Below are 14499 nucleotides of genomic sequence, written 5' to 3' on the forward strand. Positions count from 1 at the left end.
TCTTGCTCCTGGCAGAACCAGCCTACTTAGGAAGCAGGACAGGGGAAGCAGTGGTACCCAGGCAGCCTCTAAGGACCTTATGCTGCCCACACCTGACCTACCTGGGACTGGCCATATCCCACTGAGCAGCTGCTCCCCCCATCCCCTGCTATGGCCTCTGAAACTAGGCAATCTGCCAGGTGGGGCAGCCTTGGGAGAGGATCCCTGTTGGCATAACTACAGCCATCTTCCTTACCCCTTGCCCTCTTTATGAATACTGTTCTTATTCTCAAGAAAGAAATACCTGAGGGTCTCTGTTCTCTCCTTGAGAGATCAAAAATTGCTCTCTTCGGTGCTTAAGAAACAGTAACTTAGCTAGGGGTGGTGACACATGCCTGTAATCCCAGCAGCTTGAGAGGCTGAGGCAGGAAGATTGGGAGTTCAAAGCCAGCCTCAGCAAAATTGAGGTGATAAGCAATTCAGACCCTGTCTCTAAAATAAAATACAGAAAAGGGCTGGGGATTTGGGTCAGTGGTCAAGTGCCCCTGAGTTCAATCCCTGGCACAATAAATAAATAAATAAATAAATAAAAATTTAATAAATAAATAAATGCTATTAAGAGAAAAGAAAAGAAACAATAACTTGCATTTTGCAAAATCAGGTGATGCTTGCTATGCCTGTCACAAAGGCTAAATCTGCCCCTAACAGGCAGCTATAATTCTGTCCTGTAAAAGATAATGTTCAAGGGGAGTTGCTGCTGCTTTCCCTCTCCTTTGCTCTCTCCTGCTTCTGCTGCTCTCCCTCTCTTGTTGATATCTCTGTGTGAGACAGCCTTGTCAGGTGCCTGACAATAAGTCTGCTTATACCTCTGTAGTTGGTGTTCCTGTGGTCAGTCCTGCACCACTTTTCTTTCATTGATGCCAGTGACTTGGATACAAGCTCTGATACAGGCTCTCCCCTCAACCTTTCTTTCTCCTCTAGGGATTTGAGCTCCTTCAAGATCCTGGCCTGAAGGCCCAGGATGGTCACAGGACACCTCCTCCCATTCACTGAGGGCTCTTCCTACCTCTCCACACTGGTCTTATATGGGTAGGTGAGCTTGCCCTTCACCTGCCCTCCTCCTCACAAATTTCCACTCTGGAGACTCACTAACCTTAAGTCTTGGCTCAGCACCAAGACTCACTACAAGTGACACTACTTTCTCGGCCCATCCCCTTTGGTGATTTTCTACTATAGTCTTGGCTCTGTGCTATTGGGGTCTATGTGGCTCTCTGGGAGAGCTACAAGAGCTCTGGTAACAGGCACCAAGACTCTTGACAGGCTTCACAAGCCTTGGACTAGTGAAGTAGTGGTTGATGACCCCCCTTCTCTCAGCCCCAGAATGGCTTTATCCCTGCCCCCCCCAGGGATAACCTCCCCCCTTCACTGTTGTCCCTTCTCATTCTACTCTGGTTTTTCCTAGAGCCAGGTATGCCTGCCTCTAGCCACTTTAGCACTCCAACTTGCATTGGCGAACTCTCAATCCAAAACCCCATCTGACTCACCTATCAGCTGCCTCCTCACCTCTGCTCCATTTGTCTCCAGATCTAAAGGCTCAACAACTGATTCAGTTTTCCACAAAGTCATGGCCTTTCTATGACCTGGACAATGGATTCAAATGGCTACCTAATGGCACCTTCAATCCCAACATTTTGTGGGATCTTTACAACTTTTGGGAGTGCTTGGATAAATGGAAGGAAATCCCTTACATGCAATCTTTCTCTTTTCTCCTTTGAAACATTCCCTTTGTTCTTACTCTCCGTGTCAATCCTACCCTACACAGGTACTCCTTGCTTACTCTCCGTAAACCCTTTACCCCTCCCAATCCCACCAGGTTTCCCCTTTTTAACCCATAAGGTTTCACTTTCTTGACCTCCACCCTATATTGCTGTGCCACCACCCAGCCACACTTTCATCACCTTGCTCAGATGCACCTTCACTACATAGGGAGTCTTCCTTTCTTCTGACCTCAACATCACATAGCCTACTCCCACCTCTCCTTCTCCCTCTTTCTTTTCTCCTCATATTCACTTTCATGGACCTCACCTGACAACTTCAACAGCCCCCCCTCACTCTCCTAATGGTACCACTCTTCCTCAGCTCCACTAATAATGTTTCATAATTTTCTACATTCAAACCCGGCCGATTTGCCAACTGGAAAAAAAAGAGGGTTAATTTTTTGAGTTCTTTGTATACTCTGGATATTAGGGCTCTATCTGAAGTGTGAGGAGTAAAGATTTGTTCCCAGGATGTAGGCTCCCTATTTACCTCTCTTATTGTTTCTTTTGCTGAGAACAAACTTTTTAGTTTGAGTAAGTCCCATTTGTTGATTCTAGTTATTAACTCTTGTGCTATGGGTGTCCTATTGAGGAATTTGGAGCCCGACCCCACAGTATGTAGATCGTAGCCAACTTTTTCTTCTATCAGACGGCGTGTCTCTGATTTGATATCAAGCTCCTTGATCCATTTTGAGTTAACTTTTGTGCATGGCGAGAGAAAGGGATTCAGTTTCATTTTGTTGCATATGGATTTCCAGTTTTCCCAGCACCATTTGTTGAAGATGCTATCCTTGCTCCATTTCATGCTTTTAGCCCCTTTATCAAATATAAGATAGTTGTAGTTTTGTGGATTGGTTTCTGTGTCCTCTATTCTGTACATTGGTCCACCCGCCTATTTTGGTACCAGTACCATGCTGTTTTTGTTACTATTGCTCTGTAGTATAGTTTGAGGTCTGGTATCGCTATACCGCCTGATTCACACTTCCTGCTTAGAGTTGTTTTTGCTATTCTGGGTCTTTTATTTTTCCATATGAATTTCGTAATTGCTTTATCTATTTCTACAAGAAATGCCGTTGGGATTTTGATTGGCATTGCATTAAACCTATAGAGAACTTTTGGTAATATCGCCATTTTGATGATGTTAGTTCTGCCTATCCATAACAGGGTATATTTTTCCATCTTCTAAGATCTTCTTCTATTTCTCTCTTTAGGGTTCTGTAGTTTTCATTGTATAAGTCTTTCACCTCTTTTGTTAGGTTGATTCCCAAGTATTTTATTTTTTTTTGAGGATATTGTGAATGGAGTGGTTGTCCTCATTTCCTTTTCAGAGGATTTGTCGCTGATATACAGGAATGCCTTTGATTTATGCGTGTTGATTTTATATCCTGCCACTTTGCTGAATTCATTTATTAGCTCTAATAGTTTCTTTGTAGACCCTTTTGGGTCTGCTAGGTATAGAATCATGTCATCTGCAAATAGTGATAATTTAAGTTCTTCTTTTCCTATTTTGATGCCTTTAATTTCTTTCGTCTGTCTAATTGCTCTGGCCAGTGTTTCGAGAACTATGTTGAACAGAAGTGGTGAGAGAGGGCATCCCTGTCTTGTTCCAGATTTTAGAGGGAATGCCTTCAATTTTTCTCCATTCAGAATGATGCTAGCCTGAGGCTTAGCATAGATTGCTTTTACAATATTGAGGTATGTTCCTGTTATCCCTAGTTTTTCTAGAGTTTTGAACATAAAGGGATGCTGTACTTTGTCGAATGCTTTTTCCGCATCTATCGAGATGATCATATGGTTCTTATCTTTAAGTCTATTGATGTGGTGAATAACATTTATTGATTTCCGTATATTGAACCAGCCTTGCATCCCAGGGATGAATCCTACTTGATCATGGTGCACAATTTTTTTGATATGTTTTTGTATCCGATTCGCCAGAATTTTATTGAGGATTTTTGCATCTAGGTTCATTAGAGATATTGGTCTGTAGTTTTCTTTCTTTGAAGTGTCTTTGTCTGGTTTAGGAATCAGGATGATGTTGGCCTCGTAGAATGAATTTGGAAGTTCTCCCTCTTTTTCTATTTCCTGAAATAGCTTGAAAAGTATTGGTATTAGTTCCTCTTTAAAGGTTTTGTAAAACTCTGCTGTATACCCATCCGGTCCTGGGCTTTTCTTAGTTGGTAGTCTTTTGATGGTTTCTTGTATTTCCTCAATTGATATTGGTCTGTTTAGGTTGTCTATATCCTCCTGACTCAATCTGGGCAGATCATATGACTTAAGAAATTTATCAATGCCTTCACTATCTTCTATTTTATTGGAGTATAAGGTTTCAAAATAATTTCTGATTATCTTCTGTATTTCTGAAGTGTCTGTTGTGATATTGCCGTTTTCATCCTGTATGCTAGTAATTTGAGTTCTCTCTCTTCTTCTCTTCATTAGGATGGCTAAGGGTCTGTCGATTTTATTTATTTTTTCAAAGAACCAACTTTTAGTTTTGTCAATTTTTTCAATTGTTTCCTTTGTTTCGATTTCATTAATTTCAGCTCTGATTTTAATTATTTCTTGCCTTCTACTTCTTTTGCTGTTGTTTTGCTCTTCTTTTTCTAGGATTTTGAGATGAAGTATGAGATCATTTATTTGTTGGTTTTTTCTTTTTTTGAGGAATGAACTCCAAGCAATGAATTTTCCTCTTAGAACTGCTTTCAATGTGTCCCATAGATTCTGATATGTTGCGTCTGTGTTTTCATTTATCTCTAAGAATTTTTTAATTTCCTCCTTGATGTCTTCTATAACCCATTGATCATTCAGTAACCTATTGTTCATTCTCCAAGTGATGCATGATTTTTCCTTCCTTCTTTTATCGTTGATAAAAGAAGGTTGGTCACAGGTCTGCCTACCTTGAGGGTGCGGGTGGCGGCTCTGCTCTGCCCCTACTCCAATTGGGGTGACGTGACTACCTCGCCGGCGGTTCGCTGGGCCTGTTCCGGGCACGGGCGGCGGCTCTGCTCTGGCCCTCTGGCTTGATGACAAAGTGAGAGAGACTCGGGTGTATGTGACTCACTTTCTTTACCAGGAGACCAACTGTTTCTGTCGCCGCTGGTATCGATGAAGTTATCTCCTCCGCCACTTTCTGATGACATCAGATCTCTGCCATGTTGGTATCCCATGCAAATGGCAGCATTTCGTTCCCTTTGCCAGGTGACCAAAGCAATGGGTGAGTCCTGACCGGCCCTCACAAGCCCCGTCTCAATCCTGTTGCCACTGCCTATGAAGGCTCGGTTGGTATTTACCTCCACGGTATTCAGCAGGACCCGGACGGAGAAGCAGTTTCCGCAGGTTCTTTAGCCCTGGGCCAGAGCAGTTCCGGGAGCCGGAATTCGGCCGCTCCGGCTCGGTGTATGTTCTGATAGGAGCAGGCTCCAAGAAGCAGTTTCCGTGGGTTCTTTAGCACTGAGCCTGAGTAATTTATCTGTGAGACGCAGGCGAATGGCAGCCTGAAATTACCTGTTCTATAGCTGAATGAGCTGCGATCAGTCGCAAACAGGGATGGTGACGTCAGCCTCTATAGTTTCTTTATTCAGCTTTTGTTTGGAAGATATATCCAGTGATGAGAGAGGTGTGTTAAATTCACCCAAGATTACTGTGTTGTGGTCAATTTGACTCTTGAACTTGAGAAGAATTTGTTTGATGAACATAGTCACACCATTGTTTGGGACATATATATTTATGATTGTTATGTCTTGTTGGTGTATGGTTCCCTTGAGCAGTATGTAATGTCCATCTTTATCCCTTTTGATTAACCTTGGCTTGGAATCTACTTTATTTAATATGAAGATAGAAATCCCTGCTTGCTTGCACAGTCCACATGAGTGGTATGATTTTTCCCAAACTTTCACCTTCAGTCTGTGTATGTCTTTTCCTATCAGATGAGTCTCTTGGAGGCAGCATATTGTTGGTTTTTTTTTTTTTTTTTTATAAATCCAGTCTGCTAGCATATGTCTTTTGCTTGATGAGTTTTAGCTGTTAACATTCAGGGATATTATTGAGACATGGTTTATATCTTCATTTATATTTGTTTATTTTTGTTGTTTTACTTGACTTGAATTTTTTCTTTGATTAGTTTTTGCTTTAGGGTACTACCTCTTCTGCTGATTTTCATTGTTGTTTTTCATTTCTTCTTCATGGAATATTTTGCAAAGGATGTTTTATTGTGCCAGGTTTCTAGCTATAACTTCTTTTTTAAAAAAGAGAGAGAGAGAGGAGAGAGAGAGAGAGAGATAGAGAGAATATTTATTTCTTAGTTTTCGGTGGACACAACATCTTTGTTTGTATGTGGTGCTGAGGATCAAACCCGGGCCGCATGCGTGCCAGGCAAGCGCGCTACCGCTTGAGCCACATCCCCAGCCCAGCTATAAATTCTTTAAACTTTTGTTTATCATGAAAAGTATTTATTTCATCTTCAAATCTGAAGCTTAAATTTGTTGGATACAAGATCCTTAGTTGGCACCCATTATCTTTCAGAGCTTGGTATATGTTGTTCCAGGATCTTCTAGCTTTCAGGCTCTGTGTTGAAAAATCTGCTCTTATCCTAATTGTTTTTCCTCTATATGCAACCCGATTCCTTTCTCTCATGGGTTTTAAAATTCTCTCCTTATTCTGTATGTTGGGCATTTTTATTATGATTTGACATGGTATGGATCTTTTGTGATTTTGTACATTTGGCATCCTCTAGGCTTCTTGAATTTGGATTTTCAATTCATTCTTCATGTCTGGAAAATTTTCTGATATTTTTTCATTGAATAGATTGTTCATTCCTTAGGTTTGGACCTCTATGCTACCTCTATGCCAACAACTCTTAAATTTGGTCTTTTTATGCTATCTCATATTTCTTGAATGTTCTGCTCATGGTTTCTTACCCTTATTGCTGGGTGGTCTATGTTCTTTTCAAGATTATACATTTTATCTTCATTGTCTCATGTCCTCCAAGTGGTGTACTTCATTGGTGATGGTTTCATTTGAGCTTTTAATTTGATTTATTGTTTCTTTCATTTCAAAGATTTCTGTTTGGTTGTATTGTAGAACCTCTATATCCCTGTTGAGGTCATATTTTGCTTTCTGGGTTTGTTTATGAAGCTCATTTTTGAAGTGATCTTTCACTGCTTGTATTTGCTCTCTTATATCTTCCTTGAGTTCACAGAACATTTTATTTATGTATATCCTGAACTCTTTCTCTGTCATTTTTTTCTGCTGTGGCTGCCAATGATTTCAATGATGTGATGTCTTGATTTGTTTGTGGTACTTTTTTCCCTTGTCTTTTCATGTTGTTCTTTTGTGTCTTCCTTTCCAACTCTGTGGGTCTGGGGTGTTATTGTTTTTACCCTATAGATTTGTAGTGCTCTTGTAGTGTTCCAAGATCCCTCCTTTGTGAGGAAAGACAATGTTAACAGATCCCAATATCAACAATATTCCACCTATGAACCATTTGTTGTTATTAAGATGTTTACAGTTTAGTCTCAACATCCAGAAATGTTGGATTCAATTATTATCTAAAATATAATCAGTAGTTTTGTAAAAAGGTTTACAGTTTCTGACGGTGAACAATGAACCTGGGGGTGGGGTGCAGGATGATATGATGAGGAGGAAGCATGTGAGGATATAGAGTTAATATATCTTAGGAAATGTGAAAGAGAAACCTAATGAAGAGGGTTGGTGGCAAGAGAATAGATAGAAAATAATTTAGGGTAGACAAATACATGGGAAGACAGTAGGGAATATAAAACAAACACATATTTGTATTAAGAAAATACAGGATGTTAAAATAGCAAAATTTGGAGGGGGAAAGAAAAATGAAAGAAGAAAGAAGAGGGAAAAAAGAGCATATACACGGGCTGGGGATGTGGCTCAAGCGGTAGTGCGCCCGCCTGGCATGCATGCGGCCCAGGTTTGATCCTCAGCACCGCATACAAACAAAGATGTTGTGTCCACCAAAAACTAAAATAATAAATATTTTAAAATTTTCTCTCTCTCTTTAAAAAAAAGAGCATATACAACACTTCTATATTATATTATTCATTTGACTTAGTCTTCAAAATCCTATTTCATGCAAAGTTCTTGGTTGGGGATGTGAGGGCCAGAGGATAGAGGGGTAGAAGAGAAAGAGAAAAAAAAAGAAAGAAAGAAAAGAAAAAAATTCTCAAAAGAAGAAACCAGGGTTGTTGCTAGTTTTAGAGATCCATATCTTTTCTGTTTCTCTTCTCATACAATAGGTGGCATTGTCTGCTTTAAGTTGGTGTCTCTGCCCTCAGGATGTTGTAGGTAACCATGGTGGGAAGACTGGTCCTGGAGTAGGGTGTCTGCAAGATGGGAGTGCCACCTATCAGTCAAAGCTGGGAGACCACACTTCATGGGTCTCTTTTTGGGACCGCTCATCTGACTTTTGTGCCCGGTATTGTCTCCCTCTCTTGCCTGGATTTCCCAGCTCTGAGTCTCTCTATTAGGCTCCAAACTTTAGTCCCATCCCCTCACTTAGCAGTTCCCTCCTGGGGGACCTCTCACACCCAGGCTCACACCAGTTGGGTGGCGCCCTGATTGCAGTGCACACCTGCCCAACTGGGAACTTTTTTGTGTTGGGTGGTTACTGTGCCAAGTTATTGCCGCTGAGAGGAGGGGGACAGGAGTTCGATACCTGGTACCTGGCCAGGTGGAGATTCGATCTAAGAGCTGCCCCCATCAAATAAGGTGAGAAAGTTCATCCAAGATGGAATTGGTCTGCTTCCAGCGCTGGGGTGTCTGGTGAGGTTGGGGGAGTTGGGCAATGAAGTTGTGTTGGTAGGTAGTAGCTGAGTGACCTGCGTGGAAGCAGAGTGCAGTCTGGAGTTCTGCAGAGGTGTTAATAGGTGATTCTGCTAAGGCACTTGAGAGCCGTGCGTGGGCTAGAACTGCAGGCTTTGGGTTTAGGGAACCAGAGGTCTGGAGTCCTACTTGAATGCTGAGGCTCTGAGCCCTGTGTGGGGGTCACAGTGCTGGTGATTTCTGCAGAAATCAGCTGTATAGGGGTCCTCTTAAGCTCTCTGAGATTCAGTATTCCAACTAGGTGAGATCTGGGTCACAGAGCGACACAGGATGCGGCCTCTGTCTGGCCAACCATCTTGGAATCTCTGTATTCTAGTTTTCAATATTCAGGTTTCCAAAACTTCCATTTCTGTGCTCAGCAGCCAGACCTGCTCCATGGGGAGCATCAGCACCAGCACAGCAGTGCAACCCAGGATCCTAGGCCCAGAGAGAAGCCTGGAGCCAGCAGGAACAGACAAATAACTTTCTTTAAAAATAATCTAAGTATAGTCAGAAGAAAAAGTGCCAAGAGTTTAAGATTTTAAACCAATTTTCACAATTATGTCAATTTAAGTTTTTAAGTTTATGCTTTCTTTTTTAAAATATCTTTATTTTATTTTATTTTTTATGTGATGCTGAGGATCGAACATAGTACCTTACACATGTGAGGCAGGTGCTCTAACACTGAGCTACAAACTCAGTCCGCCAATTTAATTTTAATGCATTGCTTGATATTTACAAAGCGTGGAATTTACTTTGGGACCTTGGGACATACAGTTTGCTAAATCAGGTCCAGATTTTAAGATGTGAACTTGGCATGCAATTTTGAAGGACTCGTATGAGAGCTACCTCTTACTTTTAGCATTTTATTTTAGGAGAATGTTATAGTTTGCATCTGGAATGTCCCTCAAAGACTCATGTGTGGTTGCTTGTTCCCCAGTTGGTGGCACTGTTTGGGGGTGGTGGAGAATTTAGGAGGTTGGGCCTTCTTAGAGTTGGGTCACTTGGGGTGTGCCTTTGAAGGTTTATTTTGTCCCTGGTGCTTCTCTCTCACCCCTCACCCCTCTCTCTCCTGGCCATGAAGTGAACAGCTTTATTCTGCCATACCCTCTGGCCTTGTTCTGCCTCCCCAGAGGCCCAGAACCAATGGAGCCATGTGACTATAGATGAAAACCTCTCAAGTCATTAGCCCAAATCTTTCCTCTTCTAAGTTTTTCTCAGGTATTTTATCACAGCAACAGAAAGCTGAATAATTCAGAAAAAAAATGTGTCAGACATTTTGGATTATCGGGTGAGCTGTGAGTTTTTAAATGTGAATTTCTAGATATATTTTTAAATTGATTTAAGCATCCACTATGTAATGTTATGTACCATACCTAGCTTAGGAAAGAAGTTGGAGACTACAACAATTTTAATTCTTGAAATACTTTTAAAAGAAAGACATTCTTTCCCTGAATTTTCAATGGCAGGCTTTTTTTTTTTCAACTACAATGCTAACAATAATTCCAATAAAAACAAATGGAAGTGCTCATTAAATCTTAGAGTAGATGTTTCCAGATAAAGATATAGGAACCAAAGCTTATATAAAAATGGGACAGCATAAAAGAGACCAAAAACAAATGAGGAAACTAGTTTTGCACAATATTCATATATCTAGAATAAATCTACTAATTTCACATCTTTTCAGGCTCCCAGACATCACTAAGCCAAGGGTTTTTATAAACACATCAACAACATTATCCCAAAGTAGTGTACTATAATTGTATATTATAGAGATAGAATTATAGCGTGGATATATTAGAGTTGGGATCTGGAATGTCCTATAAAGGCCCTGAGGTAAAGGCTTGGTTCCAAGGGTGGTGCTCTTGGGAGCTGATGTGATCTATAAGAGATTGAGGCCTAGTAGGAAGTCTTTAGGTTATTAGGGGTGTCCTCTTAGAGGGGATTTTAAGACCCCATTCTTTTCCTCTATTTTTCTTCTTGGCCTTGAGGCTAGTTGTTTTGCTTGGCCAACCCTCATTCCTGAAGAGTTGCCTGCCACCCCACTCTGTATCCCATCACAGAGGCCTAAAAATAGGTGTGATAAACATGGACTCCAAGACTGTGAACCAGAGTACACTTTTTCTCTTTGTTGGTTGGCTCTGTCAGGTATTTATTATAATGGTGGAAATTTGACTAACACCATAGGGCACCAGTGTTCTTAGGAGATCCATCAGTGTGCTAAGGAGCTAAAAAGCTTTGTAGTCTGGATGCAACACCCGAGTGCAGAATTCAGCAGGAGGGGCTCTCAGAGTGTGGGAGCTGGGACTGCACTTCCAATTCTTAAGTAGGTCAAGAGTGATACCCATGCCCATGACCCTCTAACCTGCTCCTCCACTCTCCTTTGTCTTCACTATTAAGTCTCCCTTCTACTTTCATATTTTTTTCATCCCCAGATTTCTCATATGAGGGAAATTTTATAACACTTGTCTCTCTGTGTTTGGCTTATTTTGCTTAATATTATGATCTCCATTTTATGTATTTTCTTGAGTGACATGACTTTATTGTTCTTTATGGCTGGATAATACTCTATTTGTGTGTGTGTGTGTGTGTGTGTGTGTGTGTGACATTTTCTTTATCCATTTATCTACGGACAGACATGATCTGATTCCATAGGGAATTATGCTGCAATTTACAAGAAGGAGCAAACTATAGGATAGTATGCTGACTTTAATTCTTTCAAGGAATTATACACCTGATCATAAGTAGTATTAGATTTTGCACCCTGAGGAAACGCCTTCCTGATTTCCATAGGGCTGTGCTAATTTCACAGCAGTGTGTGAATATTTCATTTCCCTCATATCCTCATCAGCATTTGTTTATTTTTTATTTTTTTATATTCTTGATGATTGCCATTCTGACTGGGTGAGATGGAATCTCAATGTAGTTTTGATTTGCATTTCTCTGATGGCTACACATGTTGAACATTTTTTTCATATAATTATTGTCCATTGTACTTCTTTGAGAATTGTCTGTTCAGTTCATTTGCCCATTTATTGATTGGGTTGTATGATTTTTCTAGTGTTAAATTTTTTTACTTCTGTATATATTCTTGATAATCATTCTCTGTTCAAGTGTGACTGGCAAAGATTTTTTTTCCCTTTCTATAGTCTATCTGTAGAAATTGTTTCCTGGGCTGTGCAGAAGCTTTCTAAACTGATGCAGTCTCATTTGTTGATTCTTGTTATTATCTCCTGAGATAAAACCTGAGTTCTGTTCAGGAAGTCCTTGCCTGTTCCAGTGTCCTAAAGTGTTTCCCCTGTATTTTCTTCTAGTCCTTTCAAAATTTCAGGTATTTTGTTAAGGTTTTTGATCCATTTTGAGTTGACAGAGGTGAGAGATAGGGATCTAGTTTCAATCTTCTACATATGGATATTTAGTTTTCCCAGCATTGTTTGTTAAAGGGGCTGTCATTTCTCCAGCACATGGTTTTGTTACCTTTGTCAAGAATCAGATGGCTCTAGTTGTGTGGTTCATTTTTGTGCCATCTATTCCACTTAACTGGTCTACAAGTCTGCTTTGATGCTCGGACCATGCCATTTTTGTTGCTATGACTTGGGAGTATATTTTGAAATTCAGTATTGTGAAGTCTCCAGCATTTCTCTTTTTGGTCAGGATTATGTTTGCTATTCAGGGTCTTTTGTTCGTCCCTTTGAGGATTTTTTTTTTGCAACTCTGTAAAGAATGTTTTTAGTTTGCTGATGCTTTCATTGAATCTCTGTAATGAATGATTAGTAACAACGATAGTTCAGAAAGTTCAATTTATAAAACAATGAAGAGAGACACGCTAATGAGGCCCTCTGGCTGCTGGGTCTGTTCCTGTGTTCCCTTTTCCCAGATGTGCCAGGCCATGGCCACCTGGCTCCAGCCAGGTATTTGCTTCCTATTCACACTGCCTGGCCTAGGGCTTCCAGACTCCACACCTCACCAGGCTTGGGACTGATTCACCCCATGCAGCTCCTGGCAGGCAAACCAGTGGATGTCCTGAGCTTGTAGCCAGAGGACTCTGTGTTCTGGCATGGGGGCTATTCCAGGAGGTTGGGGAAAGGGGGGCTGGGTATTTGCCAACATAGCTGGCTGGGCTGGTGGTATGATGAGGTTCAGTGGTTTACGTTGATTTGGCTCTTCATGGAGTCTCTGATCATGATAGGCATGTACCTGACGCAGGGCACACTGACCAGGGCCTGACCCCTGCCACAGCGGTGGGCAGACCTGGAAGAGGAGCAGTGCCCAGGGTCCTATGCATTGCCTTCTTGGATCCTGAGGCTGAAGAGCTAGAGGGACCAGCGGCAGGCAGGCTGGGTGATCACGCTGAACCATGAGGCCAAAAGGAGAAGGGGCCCCCTGCAGCTCTCCTTCCAGAAGGATCAGTGGCCTCAGCTATAGGAGCTGGCAGTTGGAAAAGTCACCATTGTGGTTCAGTCAGCCCAGAAGGTGGTGGCCTGTCACATGGTGGCCTGTCACATGGTGAGCAAGACCATTCATTTCCTGGTCAGCACAGTGCCCTTAGTGCTGGGCTTGGGATATCAGCTGTATGACATGCAGCTCTCCCTGGTTCACCTACAACTGGAGCTACACATGAAAGAAGAGAAAGAAGACATCCAGATTAGGTGGTCCTACATCCACATGCCAGAAGTAACCATCAAGGTCCAGCCCAGAGCACTAGGGGAAGGCCAGGTTGGTGAGACAAATGCAATATCCGAAGCCCTCAAAGATATTTTGAAGCACCTGGTGAGTTCTGCCTCTCTGTCAGTGATTCTGAGCACCAAGCCCACAGACATGAAAGAAGCTCAGAATCTATAGCATACTTTATCTACTGCTCAGGAATCCTGTCCTCCTAAACCTCCTAGGGCCCATGAACTAAAACCACTGGTGAAGAACATCCATGCCTTGCTGCCAAATGATCCTGGTGCTTTAGGTAGTATAACCCTATGTGCATTGCCTAGCTGAATGATCCTATCCAGAGGTTTACCAGCACCCTAGCCAAGAACTCTACTCACCTCACTTGGGAGGAAGAGTTCACCTTCAAGCTGAACACCAAGTCCAAGGAGTTACACCTGCAGATTACAGAGGGAAGGCAGTCCTCAGAAGGTCTGCTGGCCATGACCACTGTCTCTCTGGACTTGTCAAAGCAGCAGCCTTCCAGGCTGCAGAGCTTCTTTCTGATCAGTGGGCCCACCCTCAGCAGCTTGGCACTGGGATCTGTCACTGCAGAGTTTCCTTACATAGAAATCAGTGAAGTGAAATCCTCACAAACTCCTTTCCCTGACACTGCTTCTAAAAGAAATGGACTGACAGAGATGCCATATGGGACCATAGTCACTACTGTCACTGCCATGAAGACCAAGCCTTACTGTGACATGAGATGTCTTGGCTGATCTGAGTCTCCTCTGAAGATGCCCATCCAGGTGAAGGTCAAGGAGAAGGATATCTCCACCCAAGCCAGGTGGTGCTTCTGACAGTAAGAATGCCGTTCTTCAGATACAGAACTTCTGGTGTTGAATGGCTTCCATCAGTTCGCTGAAGTTGCCATCTGGCAGCCCACTAAATCTTCAAAGCTAAAACTCAAGTCTCATGAAGAAGAGAACTAACATCACCAATCTGAGTCAACATCCTCAAAGAAAGCATTCAGTCTTTGGTTTGGGGGCATTGGCTTGCTTCACTTAGCACTATATTCACCAACTTCATCCATTTACCAGCAAATGCCATGAATTTATTCTCTTTTAATGCTGAGTAATGTTCCATTGTATATAAATATCAAAGTTTCCCTATCCATTTATCTACTGAAGGACATCTGGTTTGGTTCCACAATTTAGCAATTTTGAATTGTGCTGCT

The 14499-nt window shown here is 41.8% G+C and overlaps 1 pseudogene; it reads left to right on the forward strand.

The window, feature by feature from the left end:
• LOC124105026 (C2 domain-containing protein 2-like) overlaps positions 1 to 14254 on the forward strand; it is a 30696-nt pseudogene extending 16442 nt beyond the window's left edge.
• Positions 14255 to 14499: the final 245 nt, after the last annotated feature.

Source organism: Marmota monax, unplaced genomic scaffold (assembly GCF_021218885.2).
Source record: "Marmota monax isolate L192 unplaced genomic scaffold, Marmota_monax_Labrador192_F-V1.1 WCK01_AAM20220418_F8-fsc00608, whole genome shotgun sequence".
In the NCBI taxonomy this organism is placed as follows: domain Eukaryota; kingdom Metazoa; phylum Chordata; class Mammalia; order Rodentia; family Sciuridae; genus Marmota; species Marmota monax.